This window comes from Gasterosteus aculeatus, chromosome 10, assembly GCF_964276395.1.
Source record: "Gasterosteus aculeatus chromosome 10, fGasAcu3.hap1.1, whole genome shotgun sequence".
NCBI lineage: Eukaryota > Metazoa > Chordata > Actinopteri > Perciformes > Gasterosteidae > Gasterosteus > Gasterosteus aculeatus.
Genome location: NC_135697.1, coordinates 13,155,882 through 13,175,123, shown reverse-complemented (window position 1 = coordinate 13,175,123; position 19,242 = coordinate 13,155,882). Strand labels below are relative to the sequence as shown.

Genomic DNA, 19,242 nt, shown 5'->3' with positions numbered 1-19,242 from the left:
AAGTCAAAATCACAGACAATTCCCAGAGAATCACGAGGTACCCACTCCTGAAGCACACCCCCTTGTCTGTTTTGCATTGATTAAATGAACATCGTGCTGCATTGAAGAAGAGTTGCAATGAGAAACTAGAGAATCATGTTATGTTTACAATGTGTATTGATGTGTGAGAAGTAGGGTCATTTCCTCATTGATGTCTATACAACTTCTTTTTCTTCGTTGTTGCAACCAGTGGAATCCCCATGCTGGAGTTTAGAAAAATAGTTCAACATGTTGGTATGTTCACATAAGCATTTAGATAAAACTACCACTACTGTACCAAATTAGTGTTTTTTCTCAGGTTTGATACGGCACTAACTTGCTTCAGAGTACTAACCACTGCTGCTGGCCTTTGCTACCATTTCACCACTGATTAGTGTGCCAAGCTCTTTCCACCCGGCACAGAGACAACCCTCACAGGGATGAGCAGGCCAAGCTCTTTGGCACTATCAGCCTGGCCAACGCTGGCACAGAGGTAGAGGTAGCGTGGGTTGGAGACCCCGACAGATCTGGGTCGGCCATTTTGCCCATCTGCTGTTTCATATCCCACCGTGTAGGACCATAAATGAGTGTCCTCTGTGTTTTGCATTCACCTACCCGCAGCTCACAAATTCTGCAATGGAGATAATAAAACGGGAAACCAGACTAGAAGATAAGAACTAATGGCTGTTTAGTCACTACAAAAAAATGGTTTCCTTTAATAAACACTTGGTTAACCACAGATAAAATCCACACGGAATATACAAGAAATAATGAAGTGTTTTTTCTTAGTAGACTATACTTACAAAGGGAATTTGGCAAATGTATTCCTCAGTTGAAGGATTAAAGCGTGATCTAATGAAATGTTTATTTAATAAAATAAATGAATATCATCTAGGTGGGGACTTCAATGAGCAATACACATCTCTATGAATACTTGTTTATCCAGTAATGTGATGAGATGTGATGGGAACAAAGTATGTATGTAGCTTAATTTCCATGTCTAATTCAACTTACTGGAAATTATTGTATGAAGGAGTATTTTGTTGTGTACTGTAAGAGAAAAGGTGTTGTAGTAGTCACCATGCAACCCTTCACTGGCCGAAACAGCCGTAAATGATTTTTATCCTTTGATGTGAATGCCTCCTCCTACATGATATATAAAAACATGCGGCCTGCATTAATATCCAATCAATTCTAGAACACTAAACCGTGCTTGTCATCTATATCTTTAACCTTGTGTATTTGAACCCTTGGTCATGTCTCTGCGGTGTGCAAAGCCTCTGGACGCTCAACAGTGCGCCTCAGCTCTCGGTGAGATCTGTCGCAGCGCTGGGCAAAATAATGGACTGGGCAGAGGGAAAATAAAACAAAGTTAAATTTGCATTACATGAGTTATACATTAAATATTCATAAGCAGAAGTTTTATGGACCCAAAGCGTAGCTACTGGAAAGGGATTTGTTGAAGGGTGAGACTAGGGGAAGGGAACAGCATTCACATGCACTACCTTCTCTCCCATGTAATGCATTTTCATAAAAATCTATTATGCCGTGTTATTATCTTCCAAAGGTACATTTGATGCATAAAGGAGCATTTAAAACATGAAGTGCCAGGGTTCAATTGCCCTTGTCCCATTGGTAATGGTGGGGAATCACTCTGCAATACTGTATAAGCGTTGCAGGCCCCATACACACATACAGAGGCATTCACACGCCGGTCACTGAAGTAAAGGCCGACACAGGAATAAAACGTGTCATGTTTGAGAAGGTTTAAATGTAACAATGAGTCAATGGGCTTTCAAAGAGCTGTTACCCTGCTGGCATACCATAAAGCGCTTTTGCAGAGAATGTCTCTGGTGCCTTTCAAATGCAGCCGGTGGGACCATCACCGTACACCATTAAACTGTGAGATACTTGCCAAATCATTAGACCATCTATTCGTTTAATTAAGGTATTGTAATACTATTATTATAGTGATTGGTGTCTGGAGTTCAGATTACAAACCATTTGCCATTCGATGAAAAAAGTTTGTATTTTTCCTAAATTCACATCCTTTTCAATTAACCAAGTAATGGCGAAGTAGTAGCGGTGACCGCGCAACAGCGCTGCCGTAAGCGCAAAACGTGTCGATGAGAAGAAAACAACGCGCCTCTCATCTGTCAGAAGGAGGAAACCGTCACAAGCATCCTGCACATTCTTGGTCATTACCTTCACCTTAAGCTACCGTCAGCCTGGGTTGCTTTGGAATGAAATGAAATGCGTCCGTTATTAAGCAAGGATTGCTAGTTAGCATTAGCATTACTTTCGGTCATCCCCGACGCGATCCAGCTATCGGGCACCTCTGGTTTAGAACATCATCTCCTCTGTGGTTCCTTTGAAGTAGAATAAAGAACAAGATAAAAACCTAAGGCCTGATATCATGTCATTATGTAGGGGACACCTGACAACAACAGTGTTAAACATGTACAGTAAACCAGACGTCTGACAAAATGTTTGATCCTACAACATTGATCAAGTAGCATTTCCTTTCTAATGTTAAATATCATGTTTATTATAGAAATGATGTATTAAACTCATATTGATCTTATAACTGCAGAAATATTACAACTGAACTAAAAACAAACTCATGAGCAGCTCGTATAACGAACATGAAGTGAGAACAAACAGATACAGTATTGAAAGAATGGTACACAGTTTACTCTCTATTTCATTGTATAATTCTTAATCATGGGCATTTAGGTTGGCATTTTTCCTTTAAAGCAGCTAATAATGATCCCTATAATAATTATCTGTGTTTCACAGGCCTCAGTTAGTTTTTGCACTACATTACATTACAGGTCATTTAGCTGACGCTTTTATCCAAAGCAAAGTGGTGTGTGTTTGTGTGAGTTTAGGTTGGTTGGTGTGTGTATGTGCGTGTGTGTGTGTGTGTGGATGGATTGCATTGCCCTTCAGTAGCAGGTGTGTTTTAACAAGCTAATCAAACCGTGTCCACCTGTTTGTCATCCAAGTGAGACATTTCCGAAAGACCTGCGGGCAGCTGGTGAAGGCCGAGGATTACACTCTGCAACTGTAGAAGACACGGCTACGCCATGGAGGATGCACGCCACCTAATGCACGCAGATGTGCTGATCCGATATCTATTCCCCATTACGCAGCAATCCAGCAGATCCGGGGAAACGGCAATGAGCTGAGCCGCTGCTTTGCTAATGCTTATTTCATTTTGTTGTTTTATTTATTGAAAATAGGAATTGAATTGGGTGGGCTGAGTGGAAAAGACAGATCTTATCAGATTTGATCACGATCACTGAAGCAAATTTTTGTAGTGGAATTAAAATGCGTTTGGTGGATGGTTGTTGATGCTGCAGTGTTCCTCGTGACCACAATGTGAACTAAAAGTTCAAGTCAACACAATTGTTTATATGCATATTTCGTTTAAATTACAGCCACTAACAGGTGACATTGTGTTTTCTCCCTTTATCATATTTTTTACATTTCAAAAGCTCCCTTTAAAAGTTTTCTCAACATAAATGTGATTGTGTGTGCGCATGTATTTGAAGATTTGGATGTGTTTATATGTGTATAACACTTCATTCTGTGCCTTCTCCTTCTCTTTGCGGCGCTATTGATTCATTAACTTATTTTGCATTTGTCCCTCCATACTTACTGCTCTCCTCGTCACCCATACCCGCTCTTATTATTTTAATGATGACAGACTTATGCATTGGCTGGGTGCATGTAGAGTAATTAGGGGGAAATGAACCTGCGGGATGCATGGGCCATTGACCAGCGTATTGACTTTGACTGCCACCACAAGCAATTAAACTTAAGCTGCTCGGCGTCTATAGAAGCGCCCACTTTTCTTTATCACCCCCCCCTCCCCTCACACCCAACAAATACACTGAAACAGGATGCAGGGTCGCCAGAGAACAGTTAGTCAGCATGTTTATCTACGGCTCCAGCATTATACTTTCCATCGCTGTGGTTCATCTCCCGCCAACACCTTCAGGGATCATTTACAATGCATCAGACGGTGCTGGAGCTGACGTGATCTTGGACCCTCCCCCAGAGTGGGCTTTTCAGTTCAGGAACTGATTCGACTGTTTTGACATGATTTTATCAAGTGCCCGTACCCCACAGCCCGGCAGCGAAAGCCCGGACAAAAAGGGATGTAATCCATCTGTCGGGACGTCTCTGAGTCACAGAGTGCTCATTCGGTGGGACGAGTGAGTCTGCAGCTATATGGTTGTTCTTTTGAATCAGTCTCATGAGGAGTGTTAGTGAGAAGTCAGTGGACCCATAGTTGGAGAGATTGAAAGTTAGAAAAAAATAAGATGTTAAAAAAATGGGGACATGCAACACCGGTCAAAGTAAAAGGGCTCAGTGGAACCATGGAGAGTCCTTTGGCTCATTGTCCCACTGTAGATGGAATCATATATAATCACTTTGTCTAAGTCTAAAACAATGCTTTCACACTTGCTTTTACCCAGCATAGTGTATTTACCTATAACATATTACAATGGGTTCATTTAATGCTTTTCAGTTATACAAACATTGTTACTGTCAGGACCCGGCAGAACACTGGACACAGATGCAGGGTTTTATGAGATTTGTAGTCTTTATTGGTAAGACTGGACCTCTCCAAGGCAGAGCAAAGAAATATGAGCTATAAAAATTACCTAGATCACACTTCTGCCACAAAAAAAGACGTGTGGCTATAAAACTTCAATCAACAAAAAGTCGCTCCACTCTAGGAGGAAAACAAAAAGGCTTATAACTTTATCAAAATACTGGGTAAGCACTCTTTCGATGGAGGCAACATCACAACATCACATCACAAAAAACATTCCTTAAAACTGGAGGCACTATGAAAGATTATCAAAACAAAATGGACTCCTTACGGGGGAAATAAAGGACTACAAAATCATTAACCATTAAACTAAATATATGATACAAAACGTCACAAAATCAAAATCACTCTATTGGAGGAAAAACAACGGAGCAGTGAAAAACTATGGCGAGGCTAGAGCAGACGCATAAACACAAGGACGGAAACGAACACACTGGCACAGGACAAAGGGAGACGCCGACTATTAGTTCACATGGAGGGCAATGGGGAACAGGTGGACACAATCGGGAATCAGGGAAGACAATCAGACTGGTGACACATGAGGAAGGGTGAGTGACCTGAAACGAGAGGAGACAAAATGAAACAAACCCAACAAGTGTTACAGTTACAGTAACTGTTCGGTGTGTAACTCAAAGTGTTAGTTATTATTTTACCAATTTTATCTTTTTTGTGACTTTTGGGGGATTCAACAAGGAATTGTTCATATGTCATTCATTGATTTGTTGAACCTTTCATTCCTAAAAGAGTATTTTTGTTCATTGTAATAATAGAGAGATATTCCCCAGATTCCTTAATAAACCTCATTCAAACGTGGACTCATCCAATGTTCAGATTTCTTCTGGGAAATCTTAAAAGCATGAGCAAAGGAGCGCATATTCAAAACGTCTCCTTCGCTAGAAAGGCCTCTTAATGGGAGACTTTTTGATATGTGACTGTCTGACCAAAACAGTGAGAGGCGGAATTAATACATTCAATTGATTAATTCATTCAGTCCATTTAGCTGTTTCAGTTTCAGTCCTGGTATCGTGCATGCTGGCTCACTCACATTGCCGTGGCTCACATGGAGATTTTAATAGAACAGAGCCACAGTTGATGACATTAGTCACACCTGATTTGTAAAGCACATTGTCTAAGCTGCTTGCTTGTATTGGCTTTCTTGTTAGCCGTTAATACATACGACTATGGAATAAATAGTGTTGTGAATTTTAAGAAGTAACAGTAAACGTGAACACTTACGGAGCATCAGTCACTGCTGATGTGAAGTGTGTATGCTATTGGTATTAATAACCGCTTTTGGAGCGGTTTGAAAGGAACGCATCTAAATTACCATGTGAATGTCCACAAGGATACATTAAAATTGACTTCACTTGATTCTTTTTTTTCTAATTGGCACTCGAGAAGATACTTGAGTGCCTTGGAGCTGCTCTTCTTCCACTGAATGGCAGTGACATTGTGTCTGTTTGTGTGGACGTTCAACGCGATTCCTGTTCTCTGTGACATAAAAGAGACATTATCCCTTTTGGGTATGCAGGAAAGATGTAAAAAGCAGGAAAATTGGGCTCACGGCGAAACTTCTGTGCTTCGTGACAGATAACAGAGAGCTTTACAGCTCAAAAGTCAAAGCTCCTGTTCTGATTTCTCTTTGCATTCGTCGAATTGGAGACCAGGACACAATGTTTTTCCAAAGATTTGTCGTTGCCATGTTTGTGTTAGCGTCTGCGTAGCTAACTAAGCAAATATCTTGCGAGTATACAGTAACACACAGTCCCACTGTGACTATATGTGAGGGCGAAATGCATATTTTCCCGAGGCCCTCTAGACATTAGATCCCCTTTCGCCTTGTGGGAGATATTTCGAGGAGTGGATTGGAGTTGACTGTCACACCAACAACACCACTAGCAGACCTTTTTAGTGTCCCTGGGACTATAAGGACATATTGACTGAGCAACTGTAGGCCAAGGTTTGAACTGGCTGCTGACACTGTCTGAAAGGAGAGCACCAACAGGCCAGCTGTTATGTCTGGCCTGCCACTGAATACAATAATGTGAAATAAGTCATGACGGTTGTCAATCCATTGTATCATGAGCGATTAAGGAGTAATTCAAAAGCTACTGCATTTAACTGAGTAATTATTAGATTTAGTTAACTCTTTTTTGTTATATTTGGTACATGGGCTTATACTCAGATTTGCTTCCTGAAATGAGAGTTGCAGGCTAACATGCATATCTTAGTTGGAAAATATAGTTGATTACAATCCAATACTTGTCAAATACATTAAATCACCCTTGCATGTCTTCCATGAAATCCCCATTTAATACAAGTTGTGTTGCAACCATTGCCTATGTTCCTGGATCTTTCGAATATTTGCGACCCATTTAAGCCACCATTGTATTATACCTAATATCTATTTCTAGGACGGAGGTAGCGTGTCAGAGAATAATCATACTGGGAGAGTAATTAAAGCTGGGGCCTTGGCTAAAAGCACATTGAATTGATTACCCTGGATTCTCTCTAAAATAGGTTAAATACTCTCCTAAAATGAGTTCCATTAGTCTCTCACTCACTATTTATATTCCCTCGCTCCCCTCTTATTATCCAGCCGAGATGGTTGGGATTAAATTGCCCTATGCTGTACCTCCCTCGCCTCTGCATCTCTCCATTTGGATCACACCCTCGCTCTCTTTCTCTCTGCTCTTTGATATAACCCATTTATCAGAGACACAATGTAGCGCTACCTCTCTCCCCCTCTGTCTCCCTTCATGTACTTCCCTAATGATAATATGGTTACTGTAATGTATTGTCTCGGGGGCATCCATGTCCACAGCACAATGACCAGCAACCTGTACTGAAACAACCATGGGTTCCTCACTAATCACCATAGTAACGGCCGATTTGTTTATCGACTTTTTTCTAAGTATTGGACTCCATTTTCAGACTTTTTTTGGAAATGGATACGTTCACGAACCTCAAGCAAGTCCAACAATCCGATAAAAGCCAATCAGGTGATCCTATAGGCATCCGTTTCCGATATATACCATTGGCCGCACTTTTGGGAGGAATTTCTATTGAGGTTTTTGTTTTGGCTGTTACTAGTGTGAAATTCCCATTCATCATAATAACAAGTCTTGAGTGTCCATTTATCACGCCCTGAATGCTAGCGCTTTTCTGTGGCAAGTTGGGCCGAGGGGATTTACCCTCTAATGACTGTTCCAAAACCATGTAGATATGAGACAAATTACACAACAAGGCATGGGGAAAAGAGATGGCCAGAAAACCCAACCTCTTTCCTTGATGGAACTTCATATTCATATTAGTAAGTTGGTGCTTTTCTGCAGGTGATCACAATTCCCTCTAGCAGCCAATATCTTCAAAGAGGACAGGGCTGTCAGAAATGTTCTTATAAATCAGGAGTTTCTTATCTCTCTCTATTTATTGTATCGGAAATTGTTTTTTTATCTAAAAAAAAGCATTCGTGAATCTTTGGTGGATATAGTTCATCATATGTATTCACTATATAACTTTCCACCTCCACCAATAGAAACACAGTCTCTCTCTTGTTCTTTTTCACTTCAGACCTCATGAGTAGGGCAATGTATTAATGTAATCATTCCTTGGCTGGGCTCCTTCACCTGCACACTTTATTGTACTGCATCAATTGTTTAGCCTAATGCAAACAAACAGGAATTTGCCAAAAAATGTATTAATATAACTTTTTTTATCCCAAAAGATAAAGGTTTGATAAATTAAAAAATAATGTGGGAATGTCTAGCATTTATTCCCACTAAGAGATGAAATGCTGGACTAGTGGGTTAACAATCTGAGTGATTGTTAAATATATTCTATCCTTATGCCATCAAAAGAGAAGGGCAAGCAAAGACACGGCAACTACTTTGGCTTGATATAAACTCAAATGGTGAAGAAAAGTAGGTGCGAGAAGAAAATTAACAAGATTTGTAAGACAGAGTTAAAGGAGATGAAGTCAAAAATAAAATGGTTCAAGGATGAGCTGAAGTAGACAAAAGAAAGTAAATTAAATTGCGTGGTGAAAAAACTGTAAGAAGACGTTGGAGGGATGGAGAGTTACGAAGCAGAAAAGGACGGGAACTTTTAACAATGAATGGAAAACGTTAAAAGTTATCAGAAAACATAATAATTTCAATTCAATATTTTAGCCATACCAGTGTACGACATCATGCAAGCGAGAGATTAGAACAACCTTTTTTGCAGAGAGGAAGAAACTTTATATTGAATTTTTCAGAAGTATTTGTTTAGGACTGAATAAATAATTTCTGCAGATAGTTCGGAGGGGCAAGCGACTCTGATGAGTTCTTCATGTAGGGTTGAATTTGCTTCCGTGAGGGCTAATAAGGATGCGGGGAGTTCGGCAAAACAACTTGCAGGAAAGTCTCTTTAGTTACCTGATTTATATAAATGATTCTCGATTTGAAGCTCTCCAGGCATTCCCAAAAAGTACAGCAGGGTTAGCTTGTCTCCACTCTATCCGCCTCTGTCATCCTCTCTCCCTATTCATCACACTGTGTGAGCATGTAAGACATTTTGTTTTGTGTGGAGAACAGAACGAGCACGGACTAGTTTGGAGGGAAACAGATGGCGGGGAGACAAACAATCACTCAATCTGCCTCCCTTTCACTCACAGTTTCTCTATAACCAGCTTCATTCAGGACATGTAACTTGAAGTTATCTGAGAACAAAAGCTACCCCAAGAGTTATGCCACCCCAGTTTGGAAGTCTATTAGGCTTTACGCCCCCCCAGACTTGTGCGTAAAGTGGGGAACAGACTTCTCTTTGAAGGATACATATTTATTTAGATCTGAAATGCGTTCCTTTTGCTTTAAGTTCGGATTCTACACAGAGGTATGGGCGACGTAACGGCTGTATGAGAGATTATTTATGTTTTACTTTGGAGCTCGCTAATCGCAATGAGTTGATGGTGAGTTTCACATAGTCAGGGATCAATCTATTGATGAGATAACATCTGGAGGAGAAAAGAAGGAAATACGGAACTTACGCTTCATTTCTATTTGCAGATTTACACAGGAGACCTGTGCTGAGTCTGAATCACCTAAATGTATAGATGTCTTCAGAAAGATGCACTAATGAATCCACATTGTTCACTTTGGATGTTTTACGCACATGTTCTGTGTGTCACTGAAACCTAAATTGTAAGGGTGACTTTTAATTTAATCATATCATTTTTCGCTTCTATTCCGGGTTTACCAAGTAAATTAAAATCAATTAATGCAATAACATTTTAATCAGTTGTCTAAATAAAGAGGGCTGGGTCTATGGGATCATACATTTTAATGTTTGTGTTTGGAATTAAAGGAGATGGCGCTTGGCTGGTTGGCCGTAGAGGGTCGCTCTTCTAATGCTGGGCTATCGCTCCACACGCCATGGATATTTTTAGGGGCTCTTATCTCTTTATGAAACATGAGGTGCACTGCAGAGGCTTACGTTGCACACCTCGGATGCTTTGGCTTATGATAATGCAGGCTTGTGCACGGGGCAGGGGAGGTGGGGGGGAGTGGGTGTCGGGGGGGTGTCTGGGCGTGCTAAGAGCCGAGAAATGAACGTATCGACTCCCTCAGCTGCAGAGCTTTGGGATGAGTCAAATCCACAAACAGTTTTCACAAACAGTTTTTGCAGGAGTAAAGGGGGAAATGTGTCGGAAAGACCGACAGATGGATGAATGGTTTGAATCTTTGCAAAAGAGAGATCTTAGGACAGACTCAACCGTCGCCTGTAGTTTGCTGAGCTTGAGCTCACGGGTTAAGTTCTCAAAGCCAAAGTGTTTCTGCTTTAATGAGAAATGAGGCTTCAAACTTACACGGAGTACAAACTGTTAGGTTTTCAAATACATTATACTCTTTATATGTTCTGGTTCTTACTGCCCTTTTATAACACAGTAAACAGGAAATTACCCTGTCACGGGTGAACGATAACATTCAGGCTGCGAAGATAAAGTGCAGAAAATCTCTCCATAAATGAGATAAATGTCCTGCAGTACAATGAAGGATTTAAGGCTGATATATCAGAAAGCGGCTTGTAAGCATGCAAGAGCAGCTTATTTTTCTCAACTCTCATCTCTGCGAACCAACAATCCCGTGGAGCTTTCCAGAATAAAAGATTCACTTGTTAACCCCATCCCTTAATCGGCGTGACGAGGCCTGACCCCGTGTGTCTCGCAGAGTCTGGGCTGATCTCAAAATTTTATTTTTTTTTACCCAAGATTTTAAAAGCTGTATCAACCTAATTACATTTACTGTTATAAGTCAAAGTAATATCTTTGAGTAATTTTAATCTGGTGTTAGAGCACTTACAGCCCAGGCTGCCCTCCACAAAGCAACCAATAACCTTCTTTCAGCAGCAGACGTGTGCGTCTTGATTACGTCAGATGTCACTTGATGTCAACCTTTGAACCGATGCCATTTTGTCAGATTGGTATCATGGAAACATTTTAGAGTTTCAAGGCTAAACATTTTCCAACACTTTGGTAGGCAGCTCACCGTCGTCTTTTATGTGTGGGTTGTCGTCCAATAATCCAACAGTTAAAGTAGGTTGCAGTAGTTAACGCATTGTTGTTCGATGTGTCAATCGTCCACCTTGGTACAGACTTAAAATTGATGGATTCCTGTGAAATTTGGTTCAAGTATTCTTGATTTTCAGGGGATGTAGTCCGATGACTCTGGTGATGACCTTGAACTATCTCCCAGTACTAATATTAAACTATTAAATATAGGAGGTATTCTACACACTAAACTAAGATTGGGATCATAGGGGGTGTGTGAGCAAGGTGTTGTTATTGGTATAAAACAAATACAACATGGATAGAAATTTGAGCTTGAAGGTCCATTTACTACCTTGAAAGCAGCATTTATTCCAAGCGTTCAACCACGTTTAATGGAAAAAGTCAAGGGTAAATATTAAGGCCACGCACATTCATACCTTTGAAGCTATTTAAAAAGATTAGACTTATATGTGTGCAGTGTTTTTTCTTTTTACCTTGAACACATTAAACTTTATTGGAAAAAGAAAATTAATTCAACATGCTCGGAAAAAAATAAACCCAACATGACAACGGTCGTTTTAAATTTTGTATCAGGTATTAGATAAGATCAGATCAGGTATTAAATCAGCACCTTAGTCGTTTTGTATGAAAACTGTTCTAGTGTGGATTTGGTAGTGTTAAGATTTCAGTTTCAGTTTTCAAGTATCTCTGTTTTGTAACCACATCAAAGACATGCGTTGCAAAACCACCAGAAGAACTGTGTGTGGATGAAAATAGATGTAAAAGGCTGTACATAACACAAGTTTTGTTCATTTAAGTTCTTCCAACTACTTCACCATCGCTTCATTTCTTTTTTTATACCCTGAAGCAGCTCATGGGAAATTCTGAATCAATGCCGAGCTGGAAACAAGAGGGCAAAAAGTCCAGTAGCGGAGCCGCTTAACAGCTCCACAAAGAGCTGGATGTATGGGCGGGGAGGCAGGAGATCGATGCTGTAAAGTAGGAGAGAATTAACAATTGTTGCCGAGCAAGGGAAGGACAGTCTGCAATGACAAGATGTGTGTTGAGACGACAGGCTTCACCCTGTTGCCCTGATAATCGGTCCACCACAGAGGGATAATGGCTGTGATGAAGTAAAAGTGTCTTCGAGTAAAGGTCGAAAAAGACTACTTGAGAAAATTGCATGTTTTCTAATGCATCGACCGTAATTTTCTCAAACATTCCGCGGTATTTAAACTCCTCAAGTAACTTTTTAAAACACATCCTTCTTCACAGTCGAGCCTTAACTCTCCTTTGTTCCCCTCTTTTATTCCGCTCCTTCATTAGATCATCATTGATATTCATTAACACCTGATCTACCCTGTGTGCTGGTGTATCGGGCCTGGCCATGTGTCTCCATAGGAAATCAATCCTATTTTCATTCATCTAGTTGGGAGGGCACTCGCCCCTGCTTCCACATGCAGTTGTAGCAGTAGTGATTAACAGGCTGTAAAAGAGGACATAATAGTGATTCTTAAATAACAGCTGTGACTGCGGGGCCTTGAGACTCCTTAATTATCTGCGTATCAATGATTGCTAAGAAAGAAGAATAATTCTGTAGAATGATGAGGGACTGCTGGAAGGAAAAAGAAGAAGGGAAGAAGAGAAGAGATAACACATAGGTTATGTTAAATCATGTCTATCATCTCCCCTCTCTTCCATTACCGATCAGGGAGTGAAGGATGATGACAAGTTGGCCAATTACGCCAAACTCCCAGTGGATGCCCTTGAAAGTGACAAATTGCCAGGTCAATTGTGTTGGGGTCACGGCCATTCACGGGGAATGAGCCACTTTATTTGGAGCAAAAATCCATAAAGGGAGTTCATTCCCAATCTGCGCTGTCACCATTTGGATCTGTTGAGAGATTGCCTCAGTCCTCATGGGAATCCTAAAGTGAGTACACTATGTACAGTATGTGACAGTGAACCATGCATAGAAAATCAAGATTGTTTCCCTCTATTCTGGGCCATGAAACAGCATTTCCAAGTAAACTGCCTATTTTTATCTTAAACTTTCTACCATAGGGATCAATTTTATTTTATTTTCTGTCTGATATAAACAACATGGGGTGGCGGGGGGGCATCTCTATTGAAGATCTATTGAATTATTGGAACAGCAGTCATTCTCATCCAGCCACATGCTAGGGCCCCTATCTCCTCTTCCATCCGCCTGGGCTTGTTGGGGCCGGTGTGGAGCGTGAGTTGGCATAATGTCAGTGGTGTTGTTTTCTGGGCTGAGGCAAGTGAGTGGGGCTCTGTGTATCTAAAGCGAAGCCAGCTCTGCCACGCTGAGATTAAGGAGAGAAGACGAGGCTCTCGCATAACTGACTCTCCCTGTGGCACGACTGCACAGAGGCGGCGAGCAAAGGCCGGCGGTTGGGTGGATGCGGGAGGCGAGGGGGGTTTTAAGAAATAACGCGAGAGCCGGCGCAGAGGGAGAAAGTGAGCGTGAGCTCTCTTTGTCTCTGACTTTACAAGGATAGGTGGGTGCGTCCTCCGAGACTGATAATAGGCTGGGGGAGAGAAGACAGACCTCATTGTCTCCCTCGGCACATCCCGTGCTTGTGTTCCTTTTTTCATCCGCTCCGGTCCCTTTCTTGCTTATTCACCCCCTCTCCCGTTCTTTCCAGTTATCTGGCTCCGTTTCCACGGGAGCAGCCAGCCAGAGGAGCCCTGAAGTCGCAGAGAAGAGGAAAGTAACGTCAGGTGTGCAGGGGGGGGGGACAGGACGGGCCCCAAGGTTGGGCTGCGAGGTGAGGGACAGACACTGGAGTGTGTGACAAAAGGATGAGCTTTACTGCTAATGACTCCCACAGGGGAGACCAGCTGCTCAGTTTGCAAAGGCTTGAACACTCGACGGCGTGATAGAGCGCACACGGCAAAACACTGAGTACGCGACACGTGCACATCAGCAAAGTTTGAATATGTAGATGCAGTCACATATGTGAAGTGTTCTTCGTATGTGTTTCTGCAGAAGAAAGCATAGTCAATAATACGTTGGATAGTCATCTGTGTGATAGCAAGATATTTCCAACACCTCCTCCGTCACGTCCACGCCTGAACAAAGAGGAGCTGTGCTACATGACAAAGTGTGCGAGCCCCCGAGTGTGAGGTCGTCCGGTTACATGTCCTTTGAGGAGGATAAATTAATAGCAGCAAACGAGGGCTATTTCATTAAACTGTATCCTGTTTATTTTGTTGCAATGACCGTAAGTCATACACTTTCAGCCAATGATTGAAGGGTCTTTATATTACTGTATAATGTTACTCACAAAAAAGATTGTTTTTGTTATCCACGCCTGAAATATAAACTTATAAGTAAAGTCCGTAATTGGCTGCATTTATGCATGCCATTGCAATATGTTAGAAACCAAATAAGGTCTGTGATCCTCAATATAGAACTCGCATTGCGTGTGACATTTGTCCGCAGTTTTCATGAGAGAGAATTTATTTTCTCCACTTTAGAAGGCATGAAACACCTTCAAGGCCCGGGCTATCTGCTGAATATTGTGATATTAAGTGGATGTGACATTTTAAAAGAAGTTTCAAAATCCAAGAATTGATCAAATGCAAGTTGACAAGCATCATAGCTCAGTTAATGGATTTCTTGGTGAGCTTTTCCAAAGGTTTGCTTATAGACTGTTGGTATGCCTTGGCCAATTTACACTGATTTCTTTGTATCTGTTTTTACTTAGGGAATAAGTGGTCTTCATTTTGCTATTCATTGTCATGTTTGCGTTACAGTAGATGAGCAATGGCCCTACACGTTGTACACAAATCATGCGCAGCCTCATCGCCGGGGGTCAAAGCCATGCATCAAAGAAAACCATATTCCTTTTGCTGTGAAAACAGTCCTCAATAGTAGTGAGTTCATGATGCTGAATGTTGTGATCATTTAGAAATAGGAAGCTGTTGCTGCTGGATTTCTGAGTCCATGCGCATAAGTAACTAATATTTGCCAGTATTACGTCTCTGGATACACATTCTACACCGTTTTCCCGCATTCGACTTGTCTACAATGCAATTTCTTCAAGCAGAAAGGATGCATTGATCCATATTCTGTGCTTTGGGACTGAGCCATGTAGACTTTCTCCAGAGTGAGGGTCTAAGATGCTGCCGTATTATCACGCAGGACATTAGAACTAATAATTTTGTGCCAGACTTCCCTTGTCCAAGAGGGTCCTTTGAAACGAGTGGTTATTATCAAAAGGGTGACAGGTATAGGGATAAAGACATGGCTCATTTGGAACCCAATGGATGTCAATAGCATTCTTTTCCTCAACAAGTACATGCTTCTGTGTATTTAACAGAATATTCACTTCACAAAATAGTAAAAAAATCTTTAGTTAATCAGAGGATTAACATCTCTGTTAATTTGGAATGCTTATAATGGAGCAACAACCAGCAGCTTGTTAGTTAAACTGGCTTTATAAAAGCAGGGAGAACCAGCTAGCCTCGTTTTCATTTATATATAACAAATGAGTTAAAGAAAATACAAAGCCAGACTACCAAACCTCGTTTCACTGTATTCAGCATAGTACTAAACTAAACCAGTAAGCATGTCAAATACTGTCATAATTAGAGTTCAAGCTCTTTAACCCTTTTGTAACGCTAGAAAAGGTGCAACATTTTGAGTGCAACACATGCGTTTTGTTTTACAGACGTGCATCTTATCAATTCCCCTCTCGACGGGGAATTAGTTTGCACACGTGCATACAAGTACTCTATATTCACACGGGGGAAATCAGTATTGGCCTTTCAAAGTGGGCCTGTAGAGGACTGAACCCACTCAGGCCTGGTCATTAATCACTGTGTGTAAGAATGCGTGCATATACAGTACCTGCATGCAACAGTGTGCGTTGGTATGTGCACGCACTCAACTGCTGTGCTACCTGTCTATTTTTTTCTATCGAGTTTAAAAACAGGGAGGTATTTGATGGATTGGACGTAGAGGCCAGAATTAAAAGGGCACGTTGTAAAAAAAGACTGTTTGACCTCCAACTGTCTCTACAGCCGACATACAATCTATCACCGTGACTGAATAATACAAATGTATGCAGTTGTAGTTACGCTAAGTTTTGAGCTAATTTAATTTTTAAGAAGCTAATTGTGGGCTTTTGAAAAATATTTAGTAAAAGGAATAAACTCATGCCTTGAAAGATATATATTTTTATGTACAAACCTTTTTGTATGTGAAAAGTGTGTGCCTATTTACCTTGTTTTCATGCCCAGGGTCCTTGTTGGAGGTGCTTCTTGTGACTTTCAGAGTTTCAGCATTGTAACTCTGTAATTTATGTTGGCAACAAGCTGAAGACTTGGCCAACCGACCACAATTAGTGGCGTGCCCGGACCTGCTGGTGGGATTGGTTGGCTGGCGGATAAAACATTTTGTGTGTGCTCCATGAAAGCGTAATGAGAGACAAAGAGGGCAAAAGATGAAGCGTGCATGAGGGGAGGGTTGAAATAAACAAACCTAACTATTAAATCAGCCATCTTTTGATACTGGAAAGGAGACGCCCCCCCTCTGCACACAGCATCCCTCAGCTTAGTGAATTTGACTCCCAGCACAGTTTGTTTGGCCGACAGCGTGTGCAAGTGTTGTCATAGAGCGGCTGTGGGCAAGTCTTTCCCACACCCACCTCCATCAAAGCGGGCCTCCCCTCCGCTCCTTCGGACCACTGCTGGCAGCGGGACTAAGCACTTAGTATACACGGCCAGGGACGTAACAGCCGTTTTTTTCAAGCAATTTATTTATGAAAATATCACTTTTCGGGTTCATCATCATTGAAGAAAGTTTTCTGCATTCATTTTGATTAATCTAAAACATGAAAAACCTTTTCATGTGGATAGAGTAAATGAATAATTGGCAGACATAGAGTGCTGGAATACAACAACGCCGCAGGTCAGGGTTGATTATTTATTTCATTTCACTTCACAAGACAATGTTGTATCATTGGAGTTTCTATTTTTATTTTAAAACTGCCTTATTAGTCATCTAGACAACAGAAGCATTGCATTTTGTAAGGAAGTCACCCGGAATGATAAATCTGTGGAAGGAAATAAAATAAATAAGGAACGAGTGGCAGGAGTGAGTTGACATTTACTGTGATTAGCGTTTGTAGTTTGCATTTCTGTCGTCTTCTCACTCACCATCGTTGTTTGGTTCTCTTCCCTCACGTTCGATAGTCTCTGCTGCATCGCAGACAGCTGTGACCTTTAGCGATTCTGTATGAGATACAAAAAAGGGAAGTGGAGTTACTGAAGACCACACATGCACAAGCTGCACGGCCGGTGCCAGATTCAACCATTTATTGAAAAAACTTTAAAAAGCCAAAATGGCTATAAACTGGATGGCTATTAATGGATATGAATAGACAACCCAAAATCCATAATGTCGATTCCTACATAATGCATGTGAACGCGTGCTCCTGCACATAGTACACGCGTGAGCCCCCCCACACACCCACACCTGCCTGTGGCGTGTCTGCAGATTGGCAGCACACTGGGAACACATTTTCGATCTCCTCCAGACACATCCACAGTTCCCCTCCATCAAGGGCATAATGGTGCGATCCGTCGGCCGATAATGTTGGTGTGATCCACAGGTCAGCCGGCCCGGCGCCAGAGCAGAACTGCCTCGCACGGCCCATTACGGCCTGCTTAACGACTACACTGATGACCCAAACTCTGTGGCAGGCTGTTGTCACGATGCCTGTTTGAAAAAACATCTCAACCCCCCAAGATTCACTACAAAATGGTGGATTTGGCGTGTGTGTCTTTTTGGTATTGGACTCAACATTACAATTATCCATTCAAACAATGTATACGATGCACCAACTCTCTGCTATAACCGCCCTTAAAAGATTCACTTGAAGAGATCAGGATGTGTAATATTACCTATTTAAAAACACATAAATAAATTCACTTTAGTTAATGGTCATAATACAAAAAGGAGCTAGATGAGATTTCAAAACACAAATTCAAACCTAATAACGCAGATAATTACTTAACGGGATGGAAAGAATAAGCTAAATCCATATAGAAATGTGAAGTAATGAATTCATACTAGTTGAGACAGAACTGGAATCAGAAATCCTCCTTTGAATTAAAAATAGTTTAGAAGTTCAAATAGTTCTTTGAGTAAATGTGTTTTTTTAACAGTGTCTAATTGCATTTGTTGTTTGTGTTAATGACAACAATGAAAAAATCCCAATAGAAAGTAAGCAGACTGTGCTGATTAATTAACAAAAGAAGTAAATTAAAACCTGAAGTTGTCATGAACATTATATCCTGCTCTCCTTTCCAACTCTTTCTTCACACACACACACACACACACACACTTAGACCTGCTCATTCATTCCCAGCTGCTTCTCATCTCGTCATCCTCTCTTCCCCTCACCTGTTCCTACCTTCTGCAATTAGACTCTCTATTTCTAGCCTGCCTCTTCTCCTTGCTCTCTGCCAGAGTATTGACTATGCACCCGACGTACCTGTAGTCTTGTTTCTCCGGCCTTGTCGTGTCCGGTACGGTTCGCGCCTTACGGTGTGGCCCGAGTCCAAACCTCTGTTCCACCCAGCCTCCGGTTTGACGTGGGCGGCCTGCTGTCTGGAGTGCTCTACCCTCGCCCTGGAGCTCGTTCCCTGCACTCTCTGGGATTCCCCGTCGCCGGCCAAGCGCCCGCACCTCTCCTCTTAAGCCTTTAGTGCCATTTTGTTTTTGGACATTCTAAGTTGATTAAAACAGACTTTACCTGCTCTTGCGTTTGGGTCCTCTCTCCTCCACACAAAAGAAGTGTCTTTAATCAACCCTCGCTAGTTTGTGAAGTTGAATGCTAAACCTAATCTACTCATTTTGATCAAATAATTAAACACCTGACTTTCATCAGTTTCCTCGTGGCCACGCAGGTAATTTAACTTTAAGGCAAGAGGCATCATGCATCTGGAAAATCCAACACTTTAAAACATCTACCTCAGCAACGCCTCATAAATTTTATGGTGTTTGTCCGTGCCCTCTAAAAAGTTACTCTTG

At 41.4% G+C, this 19,242-nt stretch overlaps 2 long non-coding RNA genes across 3 annotated transcripts in view; one reads left to right on the top strand and one right to left on the bottom strand.

Moving 5' to 3' along the window:
- Nucleotides 1-13,555: 13,555 nt before the first annotated feature.
- Nucleotides 13,556-19,242, top strand: part of LOC144383506 (uncharacterized) — a 58,626-nt gene continuing 52,939 nt past the window's right edge. For both annotated transcript variants that reach the window (XR_013450935.1, XR_013450936.1), the window contains exons 1-2: nt 13,556-13,696; nt 13,844-13,966. This is a non-coding gene — a long non-coding RNA (uncharacterized LOC144383506). The remainder of the gene's footprint in view (nt 13,697-13,843; nt 13,967-19,242) is intronic.
- Nucleotides 17,161-19,218, bottom strand: LOC120826147 (uncharacterized). Its single transcript, XR_013450867.1, has 2 exons — nt 17,364-19,218; nt 17,161-17,260 (listed from the first exon to the last, which is right to left on the bottom strand). It is a non-coding gene; the product is annotated as an uncharacterized LOC120826147 (long non-coding RNA).